The 13923-nt window shown below is 32.9% G+C and overlaps 1 protein-coding gene across 2 annotated transcripts in view; it reads left to right on the plus strand.

Annotated features, from left to right (window-relative positions):
• Positions 1–2470: 2470 nt before the first annotated feature.
• Pik3c2g (phosphatidylinositol-4-phosphate 3-kinase catalytic subunit type 2 gamma) overlaps positions 2471–13923 on the plus strand; it is a 340206-nt gene continuing 328753 nt past the window's right edge. The window contains exons 1-2 of one of the 2 annotated variants that reach the window (XM_048787228.1): positions 2471–2572; positions 10261–10292. The gene's annotated coding sequence lies outside the window, so the exon portion shown is untranslated. The remainder of the gene's footprint in view (positions 2573–10260; positions 10293–13923) is intronic. The other variant, XM_015498207.2, reaches the window with a different exon arrangement.

Raw genomic sequence — 13923 nt, forward strand, 5'->3', positions numbered from 1 at the left:
AGCTACATTCTACCTACTGAGGAACTTCTAGCAAAATTCCGCTGAAAGGAGACCTGCCAGGAATTAGTAAGTTTATTAGAGGTGACAGTTTGCCCCAGACAAATGACAAAATCATGGCTTTTGCAGGGAAATGGATGGCATTAGAGCAGATTATGCTAACTGAAGCTAGCCAATCCTTAAAAAACAAATGCCAAATGTCTTCTTTGATATAAAGAGAGCAACTAAGATCAGAACAGGGAAGAAGAGCATGAGGAAAAGATTAACATTAAACAGAGACGAGTGGGGGGAGAGAAAGGGAGAGAGAAGGGAAACTATGGAAATGGAAGGAGACCCTCATTGTTACACAAAATTACATATAAGAGTTTGTGAGGAGAAAGGGGAAAAAAAAAACAAGGGAGATAATTAAACAACAGCAGATGGGGTAGAGAGGGAAGATGAGAGGGAAGGGGAGGGGGGATAGTATGAGATAGGAAAGGTAGCAGAATACAACAGTCATTAATATGGTATTATGTAAAAATGTAGATGTGTAACCGATGTGATTCTGCAACTTGTATTTGGGGTAAAAAATGGGAGTTCATAACCCACTTGAATCAAATGTATGGAAGATGATATGTCATGAGCTTTGTAATGTTTTGAACAACCAATAAAAAAAAAAGTTCTACTAACATGCATGTTATACAAGGAAATATATAGCATTGAAGGACATATTGTCAAAGGAAACAAAGTACAAGGTACATTTTGGTAGCCTTTCTTGTTAATGAGTATTGTCAAATTGTTCTAATTCCAATTTTTAGTTTTATGAAGATTAGATTTTCCCTTTGAGCTTTCTTAGGTCCTCTTCCAAAATGGACGTAAGTCTACTTTAATATGATGAGAGAGGTAGGTACAAATATTTCCAGTTTTGCAAGGAACTGTTTACTTAATATTGACTCCTGTTAGGAATTCATCCAAATAGAGTTTGTGCTTAGCATAAATGTACGGAGGAACAATCACTACAAGTAAAGCTATTTTTTTCCTCTCTCGCCTTTTTTAAAATTATTTTTTATTTATATATAACGGCAGAATGCATTACAATTCTTACAAGTAAAGCTATTTTTAAAGCCTTTTGCTTCCCTAGAATTTTAAACTTAAGAATTGGAATCCAGACTATTATTAAATTATGAAGGTATTACCAACTGCCTGTGAGGCATCTCTCTCCAATTCTAGTTTGAACTTCCAGTCTGCTATAAACTCTCATACTGCTATAGGTTGGATCTGGAATAACCCCCAAAGCCAATGTGTTAAAATGTTGGTTCCAAGCTGGTGATGCTGTTGGTGGATGATGGAACCTTTAGGAGGTGGGGTCTGGTGGGAGCAAGTTAGGTCATGGGGGTGTGACCTTGAAGGGGAGATTGACCCTGCCCCTTCCTGTCTCTGTTTCCTGGCTGTCATTAGGTGAACAGGCCTCTTTTGCCATCTGCTTTCATTGTGATTACTGTGCCACTTCAGGACTAAAGCAATAGAGCCAAGCAACCACAGACTGAAATTCCTGAAACCATGAGCCAAAATAAACCTTTCCTCATTAACAGTTGATTTATCTGAAGCATTTTATCACAGTAAGAGAAGATTAACACATACACCACTGTAACTTATCAAAGAAAAAGTGCAATTTTGAACCTTCAGCATTGTCAATAGGCAATACTGAAAATGTTTTCTATTCTCTACCCTGCAACTCAAGAAATCAATTTAGGTAAAACTGTCTTAAAATTTTAAAAGAGGCACAAAGAGAAAAGAACAAGAGGATCCTAAAACACATTTTGGTAACAAAAATTGACCCAATTTATTTCCCTTAATAAAGCAAGCATATGTCTGACTGAACCTAGTTTACTTGGATCCAGTTATACAGTCCCTTACATTGCCTGGAGACTTCCAGGTGTTGTAAATTGCTCAATTTCAACAGTACTATACCAAAACATCAGCAACAAATAACAACATCTTTCTTGCTAAACTTGTGAATTTTTTTTTCACTATTTCTTTTGAAATTTACTATGAATTCCGAGGTTGTGAAAGAAGAGTTTTTAACATTTTTCTAAGTACTGGAAAAAAGAGAACTTGTTAAATTCTAATTAAATAGAGTAAATATCTCAATAGTTTAAACTCATAAGTTCACCCTTCCTTCTGGAAATTGAGACACTGGCTTCCTTACTCCCAACCACTCCAACATTCCTATGCAAAACATGAGCAAGCATAATTTGAGGAAATATGTGGCCACCTCACATATTTTTCAAAAATATATTTCTTTTGTGTATTGTTATGCAGTACCATTTAGCACAAATTCTGCTTAGCACAGAGAAGCTAATTTGGCTCAGATCCCGTATTCATATTGCCAGTGCAAAACAATTTTTTCCATATAACCCTCCAGGGTTTGATGAAAAATAGATCCCTGAACATGCCAAACCTGCCAAACAGGAATAATAGTTTCCAGAGGAAACATCATGTTCCCTTGAAATAGAAGTGTTTTAGCTTGTATGAGCACATTTGACTCCTGAACAGAGTAAGATCATGTGTCACTTCAGGAAGATGTATGCTTCAGGTAGGTGATTCAAACCAAATATTTTCTGTATTTAACTAACTACATAGGCAGATAATTCAACTCAAATGTATGATTGTGAGAAAGTAACTTTTTAATCATAGTGTGAAAACAGAAATGATAGATGAGTTTAAAATATGAGTAAGTCTGTGCAATATTTTGGCCTGTAAATATTCCTAGTCTACAACTGGAAGATAGATCTTTTCTGAAGAACTGATTTATTTCTCTTCTTCCCTCTCCCCTTTCTTACCTCCTTTTCTCAGGCTGGTTAGTCATTGACCCCATAGATTTCACTGATATCATATTATCCATATCATCATCTAATCGCTCACTTTCACAATCTTGAGCTAATTTCAGTTCTGTCTACTGGTAGAATTCTTTAAGCACATTCTTTTAAGTTTTGAAGTACCATTAGTCTATAGACTGGATCATTTGTTCAGTGGAAGTAGTATCTTGGCATATAGGCTCCAAACAGGTAACAATTGCTTCTGGAGAACCGTGGCTGTTCTAATTCTATTCTGTTACTCCATTCTGGGCTCCTGCACTGACCTTTCTTCTGCCTCTTCAATAGAGTGTTGTTTCATTCTTAGGATGTTTCCCAATTGGCCTCTTATTTCTTACCTGGCGAATAATTGTGTTTCTGATATATAGGAATGAAGACAGAAATTAGATAAACATCACTCTTTAAAACTAATCCTAACATGTGACTTTTATGTAGTGTTAATTTTTAAAAATGTGTCTTCTAATGTAAAATTGTATATCAAGGAAAGATATACTCTCTTGGCTCCCAGTGAAGGCCGAAAGAGGGGTTAAAGAACACATAACCATCATGTCATTAATAACATCATTAAGAGCTCTGATTTAATCAAATATTCTTCTTTTGAATCAAGGCCTCTTTCTATGACATGCTGCTCTTCCTCCTCGCATGTCCACCTGCCATTTGGGCCAGGAGGGAAGCCAGTCTGTGAACTGAGCATAAGGAATTAGAACCATGATTGAGGTGGTAAAGAATGAGACAGTTTCATCTACCTCTTCTAGAAAATGGTCATATAAAGTAGATGAGTCCTCACTGAGTCACTGACTAACAAACTCATGTGTTGCCATTGCCATTGCCCTAGGCTGTGATTTTATGATTTTTTTCATCAAAGCTGGGAATATGTTGGTTGAGTGAAATCCCTCTTCAAGTGAGCAAAAAACAGTAGAATATTCTCTTAAGAGCTTAGAAAAAAGTGACAAAATACTAATTTCCTATGTAGAAAACTATTTCATGTATTTCTAATTAAATTTTATTACTATTTTTCCAAATTTATGGACTGATAAAACAGGACACAGATTATCATAGTAAAAGTTGAATCATTGCAATTATTTAGGCATAAATCCATTTTAACCATAAGCTTTCAGCAATAGTTCTTTTATGACACAATTTGTGTATTTTTCAATTATTAATTATGATTTTTCTGTTGGCTGGAATATTTTCAACAATTAATTTCAGCTTCAGAATAAGAATATATATCTTTGCATTTAGACAAAAAGATGTATTTTTTTCCTAGAAACTTCATTTTAATTTCTAAATTTTTTCCCTTTGTGAGTTACTACTGAAGTTTAAAAACATAAATTGTGAGTTAGTATTGATATTTAAAAACATATGACTTCTTGTGTAAATTATTTTATTTTTTAAAATTTTTAAATGTATCAACAGCAGTCTGTGTACTGCCCTTTGAGTATGTTAAAAGTAGTCAAAAATATAATATATATAATATATAGCCAAATATTTAAAAAATTAATAAATAAATATTCCCCTTAGGATATAAAATTTCAGTATTCTATATGTGTTTACTAAACTACAGCTTGTTAAAAGAATTTTTAAAATATTCTATATAACGATACTTTTGTCTATCAATAAATGAAATGATGTGAGATTTATATTATTCCATGAAAATGGTACATTTTTCAGTTCCTCCTTGTAGCACTATAAAGTGATGCTATATTTTGAAGACAAATTGAATCTTTTCCTCTATAAATTATTCCTCTTTTCCTATATTTTTTCTTTTTGCTGTAAGCCTGATTTGTCTGTAATAACTACATCAGCATATTATTGATGTTGCTATTGTTAATAATTACCTGGAATATCTTTATTTTTAATTTTAAGCAATCTATCTTTTTGTTTCTACTAGATCTCTAATAATCCCCACTTTTTTTCTTTTTTACACATCAATTTATAGATTTTTATGATATACCCAGATCGTTTATTTTTATGTGTTTCTGATAGATGTTTTCATTCCTCTATCTTAGAGAATGTTTTATTGCATTCTCTATATGACAAGGTAGGCATTGGTTTTCAGCTGACTGAGGTCAGGGCCTTTTTACACCTCCCCTTTAAGTCCTTTCAACTTGATTTGAGGGATTTTTTTTAAATTTTCCCTTCTCTTACTATTGGCAGCTAATATTAATAGTTAAATATAAACCTATTAATAGTTAAATCTAAAACTTTTAACATGCATTATTCAGAAATTTAAAGCTGTGTCTACCTGTACTTCTTCCTGGACAATATAAATCACTTTTAAAGTTGGATACCCCACCCTCATTAATACAGTCTTTTGGCCTCAGGTTTAATTACATCTAATTTACTTTGCTCTCCAAATAGGAACCGTTATTGTCTATACATACAATATGATTTTAGAATCAGCCACATATTTACCAAGTACCCTTCCTTCTCTTCAGACATTCCCTGGGATCATTTTTCTACCTTTCTAAGTATATTCTTCAAAATTTTCCTTTAATGATCATATTCTGGAGATAAACTTTTCCAGCTTTATTTATGAGAACATATTTTTTTTTCCACGCCCTGAAAGACTTTTGCTCACATTCTTCATCTGATTCTTTGCCTTGGTCATACTGATTTTCCCCTCAGGTTGTAATGTTTTGCAGAGAGTTCATTCTCATTGCTCTCTCATTAGTGTGCATCTTTGAATAGCAGTGATTTTTTTTTCTTTTTTGTGTCTTCTACCTTTTGAAGGATTTTGTGTAAAGCTGAAATCAAGAAATTGTCTGGTGCCGTCATCCTGGATTCAGAATGACTTGCTATTTCTGAATAATTCCTTGCCGACACTCTACCTTGATAAATCTGCTCATGGAAAGAAAGATATACTCTCTTGGCTCCCAGTGAAGGCCGATTGGCAGGTTCTAATGGGCTTGACATAGCATTTACCCATCTTCAGCTGACTGAGATGGTGTCACCACTTCTTCCTTCTTTGCCAGATTAATGGCTTGCTCCAAAGCACATACAAAGCATCTGAACACTGATTCTCTCACAACCCTTTTTCGCAGTTATTTTGAGAACTTAATGAGGGTTTTCATGATGATGTTCTGCATAGTATCAAAGTAGTTAGCTATTTGTTGTTGTAATATGTGCATGTGTTTCCATATATTTGTGTGTATAAATATATGACTGTATAGTCAATCTTAAGAAGAGCCTTCTCTGCAAAATTTAGTGGAAAAATTTTCTTTGATCTTGATCTGTACTCTGACCATTTGGGATCTGGTTGAAGTTTCTCAGATATGTCCTGGCTGTTTTCCAGTTTCTCATAAGCTTTCAACTTATGCAAGTTTATGGAACTAAAATGGAATAATTTCACATGCCCACACACACATAGCTCAAGACAATACACACACACACACACACACACACACATTCGCGCGCGCACCCAATCAGCCTTAGTAAAGCCTGTTCTCAGGAGGATTCTGTCTTTGTCTCAAACTCAAACTTACTGTGGTTTTATGTAAGAATACTGGACCTTCTTAGATAAAATTTGCCATGATTAGTCACCCTGATACTACTTTGAAGCCCATTATTTTCACAGTCTTAGAATTGATGAAGTGCAAAATAAGTCTCTTTTTCTAACACAAACGCAATATTCACAATCACTTGCTAAAAATATCTGTATCATCTTCAAGACTTTGAGCACTATAAGAGAAAGTTCATGACTGTGACAGTCACTCTCGTCTCTATAGTATCTTGCTCAGGCTTTGGCACAGAAACCCTGTTTCTGTGTTTGATAAATGTTTATCTTGTGAATAAGAGGACACAAGGACTTACTACCTTAAAAAGGAGAACACATTAAAAGCTGTAATTTTTTTCCTTATATTTGAGACAGAGAAGGAAACATAATAGAGATGACATTTCTTATGCCTTTCATGTGAACTTTATATAGCTGGTCTTTTTGGTAATTAAAACCAATCCATTATAGTAAAGTCTGCTTTTCCTGTTTGTATTAATTTTCTTTGCCCTTTCAAATTATTTTTAAACCTCTACTTAAGAATCACCAAAGAGTTTTTCTTGGCTAAATGAACAAAAGGATAATACAAATACTACTTCTTATCATAAAGCTTGAAGTGGTGAAAAAATAAAAATTAAGATTTAAAATACCTAAATGACATACAGTTTGAAAGTGTAATACTTGGTTTGCTCATCTATTCAAGAAATCAATAAAATATATTTAATTTTTCATATGGTGCTTTGAGTTTACATGTCATAACCAATGAAGAATTTCTTTTAGTATTAGTTGGACAAAAGATTATATCATAACTTTCTGGCATCAGAAATGGATTATTGAACTGATCTTTTATAATACAACTTTTATAAAAATAAATTGATCCCAACTCTTTTTCTTTCTAGCTATGTGAATTCTATAAGATGCTAACATTCTTTATAACTCAGTTTTTTTCTAAACTGAAGATATTAGTAATGCCCATTCATAAAATTTTCATGAGGATTAAGTTTTGTAATAAGGATTAAATAAATTAAAAATATAAAGGACTTAGGTCAATGCCTGACATATTCTAAGAAGTCAGTATGTGTTAACAAATGTAAATATTAAATAATACTTTTGTTCTTATTCAACATTTTCGAGATTATATTATTTTTTCTTATTAACATTTCTTTCAGATAATAAAGAGTTTGGCTAGAAGAGGTGCAGTTTGCCTGGGCTTTTATTCTCCTGATAATGAACATAGGAATAGGTGCATGATCCAGTCTAGGCCAATCCTAATACTTAGCCCTCTGCCTGTTGCTTAACCCCTGTGGTTTAATCAAGAAATATGCACAGGACCCCAGCCAGGTCAAGCAGATTCCTCCCTAATTTGCTGTGCATGCAGAAATGTTTCCTAGAAACCTTTATCCATGATCTCCATTCTTGGAGGAAAATCCCATTTTTGTGATAGAAAATTAAGGAGCCAGTAAATTTACAGAGAAGCCTATTATCTTTTTCTTTCCAAAAAGAGAAAAAGAGGCTTAGTTTTGACTGTTGGCCTCCCTACTTCATATCATATTCTCTTGGCATTGACTTCTGCCATTTGTGAACAAAAGTCCTGACTGTAACAAAAGCATTTCAAAATATACCTTGAGTAATAGCTTTACAAACACCACATACTGCACTTCACTCTTCATACTTTACAAAGCCTACTATGCATTCAAAAAGCACAGTAAAACCTCTATGATTTTCTATAGTTAAAAAAAAAAGATCATGCTTACCTTTCAGTAACTCAGAATTTCTAGATCATATTTGAGCCATTTCATGACAATTTCTTGTAATGTGATGATCTTACAGTCACAGAACATCAGCTTGTGTTTCACAGTGGTTTAGGAAAGCTGATGAAGATGGTTTTAATGATTTCATATTTTAGATATTTTGATCCCAATAGAATTTAACAATTTTAATCCAACTTCCTTTTTAAGTGTGTGAAATGAAATTCGTGAATTCTTCCAGAGTGTATTAATATTTTTATGATTTTATACCTTATGCTTAAATATTGTGTCCCCATATATTCAAAGGATTTAACACATTCTTCTGAGTTTAACATATACATATATATGACTATAAATACTGATAGTCATTTCCACTGGTTTACCCTCATTTATCTTAGTATATTAGGTATAATTCTTAAAATGACATGATAGAAGTAATATTCCTAACTTAAATGAGAAGTCATGTAGTAAAAATTGAATATTAACATGCAAAAATGAATTTTTACTATATTTTTTCATTTGTAGTTCTTCATTTAAGAAATCACAAATGAATACAAAATTGAATGTAAAAATATTTTTCTGGTATTGCTTATTGATGAACTGTTTATTAGAGGAATCAATCTAACACATGACAAAGGAAAACAAAGCATAAATATAAAATTGAATATTAATAAAGTTGGTTATAAAATCACAGAAGTTTTTACTAATTCAAATTTGATACATAATTATATAATTTGATAAAATCCCTAGTTCATCATAACCTCTTTAGAAATTTCAATAAAATGTCCTTAATTAAGCCTTTTGCCTTGTATTCTATTGTCAGAAAGCTTGTCCCAATTCATTTTGTCACTGTCTGTGTGTATCTGTGCAGGGGGTGAGCATTTAAGTAATATATTTGGCTTTACTTTTTCCTTTGATACTTTTCATGTGTTTTTTTTTTTGCAAAAACTGCACAATTGAAAATTATACATTTGGATAAGATTTTTGATCCAATTAACTACTTACAATTAGAAGCCATTGATTATACTCTGTTTTCTGTTCTTAAACAATTTTAAATTTCCTATTTTCCAGATGCTTACTAGATGTCAAATTTTGATTCTTTTAGTGATTTGAATATTATAAGCTATTTTTCTTCAATTAATATCTCTGTAATACTTAAATACTCTATGAATAGCTTTTTTATTTTAATCAGTGGTGAAAGGAAACAGTTTATTCCCCTTTCCTTTTGTAAAACAGAAAATTTCACAAGCCTTTCAATGTTCTGGGAATTTTTCACCTGGCTTCTTAATGTTGAGTCATTTTTATATTATAATATTTTCAATAATTATTTAGACTAAGAGAACATAACTTTTATTTTTTAAATATTTTTTTTTCTTTTTCCCTAATTCTTGAGTTCTTGTTTTCAGTAAAATTTTGTCAACTATGTAATTTCTCATTGGGTGGATTCAAACATTTCTGAGCACTTACATTTATTCAAATTGTTTTAGTTTCTCATGTATAAAAGTCAAAATGAATGCTTGGTATAAAACATGTTTACCTTCAGAACTGTGTAAATGTTGCTCCATTGTCTTAAAGCAATTAGTCTTTAAAGATAAAGTCTAACTAAGTCTCAACTGACTTTTTTTTTTTTTTAACTTTCCCTATAGCTTATTCTGGTTCCTTTCAGAGTTCACCTGGTTGCTATTAGAAAGTGTTTCTCAGATTTTCATCTAGAGAAACAGTAAACGTGAATAGACTTTATCAGTTTTCTGGTCACTAAGAGTCACTTAATTTCTCTAAATTCTGGGCTTCATCTATACCTCTTCCATTGTTTGGTTGACTGCTTTGAGCTGATAAGCATATTCTAGGAAATTCTGAAAAACACATAGTTTTTATCTCCTGGGAAGTGGTCTATTTCTTTATTTTCTCAGGGCACTTTCTTTTCATTAACATCCCCAATACTTATTTCTATTCACAAGTAATGCAAACTAAATGCATAACATTTTAATTAATAAAAATCTTAGTCTTAGAAAGCAATGAGAAAGAGAGGGTGGTGGTAAAGTGGCCCTGGCTGCTAGTGAAAGATGTTGCATTTCAGCAGAGGGACAAGGAAAGAAGTGGTCAGAACCCAGATCTCCCAATCAATCAGCCAGTAGCACAAAATCAGTCATCTCTTGCTGTTTTTCAGATTGAAGAATTTGAGTTCCTTCAGATGATAAAGTAAGTGCCAGTCACTGTGTGTGTGTGTGTGTGTGTGTGTGTGTGTGTGTGTGTGTGTGAGAGAGAGAGAGAGAGAGAGAGAGAGAGAGAGAGCGAGTGCATGCGTGTGCTTCTTCCATTTCTGCTCCATCTTCTTTGACTTCACCTATGCTAAGAAATGGGTTGGCTGAATGGTTGTGCCTTTGCAACTGGCAGTGTAAACTTATAGGTGGTTTTTTTTTTTTCTTTTAAAAATATTTCATAAGCAAGTCACATATTGCCAATCAGACACCATTCTAAATAAAGACAATTGGATTGATCTTAAAAACCCTGGTAATAATGATGATGATGATTCCAAGTTTAGGGAACTAAACTCAGTCACCAACCTGAGCCTCTTCCACCAGCTTTTGTTTTTTTATAATATATAAGCTTTTTAGTTTTTTTTTTTTTTTAATTTGTGTTCCTATCCTCCAGTCTTTCATTCAATATTTGCATTCTAATTCTCTTGCTCTGTTGATTTTCATACATGTTCCTATTGTATTTCCTATAAAGTGAATCATATGACATGTGACTTCCAGATACCTGTTTTAAATAGTGAAAACAAAATGTACATTAAAACCATACATACTAGCCATAATTTTTAGAAAGAAATTCACCATTGTATATATCATCTAGCGTACTGGTAAGTGGCCTTAGAAACATTAACATGACCAACACATTCATCTTATTATTGGGTTTTCCTACACTTGCTTTTTAAAAGATTTCTAGCAAAATTTGACATTTGTCATAACAACTTTGTCAAAGATAGGGTTGAAACTTTGGTTGTCAGAATCTATACCTTGTGGCAATTCTATTAATATTAAACATCATAAAGTAGATATATCTTTCTGTTTTGATGTTTTGCATATTTAATTCACTTATGAATTTAAGTTTAGTGAAAAACATGCACATGTGTCTATCTCTAGAAATAATGATCAATACCATGTGATTGGGAGACCCTCTTTCCTCTCTTTTCCTCTCCTCTCCTGCATGAGTAAACAGTAGGAATGCAGCATTACCATCCCCTAAGATTTGCTCAGCCACAAAATTCTTCTCCAACCATGTCTTGGGAAGACATTACCATATAACACAATTTAGTTTATGAGGTAGAACTATTTACCACTTTGATTTCAGATACATATTAGAGTTCCCCAAGGAATAAATTCTTATTGAATTTTTTTTTCTGCTACTTACATTCTTAGGCAAATATTTACAAAAATAAGGGTAGTCTTTTTCATGCATGGACAAAATTATCAATATGTTAATATTTAACAATGATACTCAAGTTACATGGAAATAGTCTAAGCTCATCTATTTTCTCTATAACCCTGTTATCTAAGACTTATGTGGATCTGAAATTTTAATTTCATTTCATGGAATTAAGTGGAAACTTGAGAATAACATTAAATGTGACCCAAAGACTGTTATTACTTTTCAAGAAAATATTTAAGGGTTTAGCTTCTGGGTCAGATAAAATTTAATGGTCAAAATAGTCCAAATAATTTTGAACCAGGATCCTGTGAAATTTGGCCCAGTTATACAGCAACTATTTGTGGCTTTACTGTAACTCTAGATAGTTTAAAAATGACAGAGAGCAATCTATTGCTGCTAATTTATAATGAAAATATACAATGCTTTTGTAAATATAAATCATTTTAAAGAATGGTCTCCTTTTCTAGAAATATAACTTTGATATGCCTAAGGTTACTTTTTAAAAATATATGTAAATTAAATGTAAAATACAGTTTTAAGAGTTATAGCTACTTTGCTTAACTAATATTTCACAGTCTATATCTTCTCAAAATAAGCAAAGTGACAGAAAATTGCAACAAGTAGGAAATATCATGGTTGTTATTTTTTCCAGCTGAGTTATAATCTGTACAAAATTTCATTGGTGATTTCATTCACCCTCCCAAACCTTTCTCCTAGCAGGAAACTGGGCTGTCCCCCTGGACTCTGTTCCTTTGCAAGACTCCAATGCAAGCTGTAAATTCTTCCATGCCCCACATACCAAAGGACAGTTCTAATTTTTTGCTACAAAGAATGGTTCTTAAGGGAAGTGGGGTGCTATAATCATTCATTTATTTTATCTGACATTGTAAACAAAATATTCAGAATATAACCATTCTACTGCAACCATTCATATGATTAATAAAAAGCATTTTCCAAAACAAATGTTTCTCTTCATTTCTTTACCTTTCCTTAAAGTTGAACTGTCTGCATTGTCAGTGCATATAACCATATTCAGCTATCTTCATCATCTCTTTCAAGTATCTCAGTTATCTAAGAAAATATGTATATATTCATGCATATACCTATGGCTTGGATATGGTTTGGATATGGTTTGTGTATCCCCTAGGGCTTCATGGTGTTGAAATTTAATCCTCATTATGCAATATTAAAGGGGCAGAAACAACCAACTGTGGTGGCTAGAAGTGCAGCCTTTGGGAAGTGATTGAGAGTAGATATTTGTAGGATGGAGTCCCATGATTAAATCCTAGTGGTTTATAAGAAGAGGGAAGAGACACACAGACACACCACACTGCCTTTTTCTTGTTGTGTAATTCCCCCCACTGCCTGAGACTCTGCCAACAAGTCCATCATGAGAGGAGGCCCCTAGATCTTGCATGTCTAAATCCATAAGCCAAAATAAGCCTTTTTTTATAACTTACCCAATCTGAAGTATTGGTTATTAGCAATAGAAAATGGACAAACACATGCACCAACAGTTTTTGTGTTGGTGCATCTTTGTTACTTTGTTTCTATGAAGATTATTCTCTAGTAGTTTATTGGTGATGAATCTGCGTGAGCTATATTCCCTGAATCTGAGGTATGGAAGTTTGAAGAATTTTGATTTTAGGATCTTGTTCAATTTTCTTCTCTTAAGCATCTTATGTATATCACTCCATTTTCTTATAGTGTAAGAAAAAATTTCTGATGAAATTATTTCTTTAATTGGGTTATAAAACCACGTTGGCCTTTTTTTTTTACTGCTCTAACTCAATACCTAGGACTATGTTTACTGCAGCATCTTCTCACATCTTCATCTTTCTTTCATTTGCTTTATCTGTCTCCTCCTGTATTCTATATCTTTATCTTCCTTTTTTCCTATGCCTGTTTTTCTTCCCTTTTACATTTATGTTTGTCCTTGCAGAATGAATATTCTCCCTATGGAAAACAACTCAATGGCCTTCTCTTCTACTTCTTAATTCCATCTGCAGAACTACTGCTTTTCTTTCAATTAAGACAAAGAATCTTCTGTTCTTGAAACCTTACCAAACTCACCTTTATAAATTACAGTCTTCTTTTCCTAATGCTATTGCTTATTGCTTTAAAAATAGATTCCTTTGAGCACCACATAAATTATTGAAAATAATTGTCTAATTCACTCATCCATTATCAAGAGAACACTCAATAACAGACATAAGTAGGTCAAGGGGCCTATATCCTGGTCACAGTAGACAAAGAAAACAGTGGCCACAGCTGCTTCTCATCACTTAAAAGCTCACATTGTCCTGGAATTCTCTTTGGGACAGATTTTCTGACAATTAGTGAAGCACTACTGGTTATTTCCAGAGTATTTCTAGGTCATGCTTAATGCAGCCCTGCAAGT

This window comes from Marmota marmota, unplaced genomic scaffold (assembly GCF_001458135.2).
Source record: "Marmota marmota marmota unplaced genomic scaffold, marMar, whole genome shotgun sequence".
Classification (NCBI taxonomy): Eukaryota; Metazoa; Chordata; class Mammalia; order Rodentia; family Sciuridae; genus Marmota; species Marmota marmota.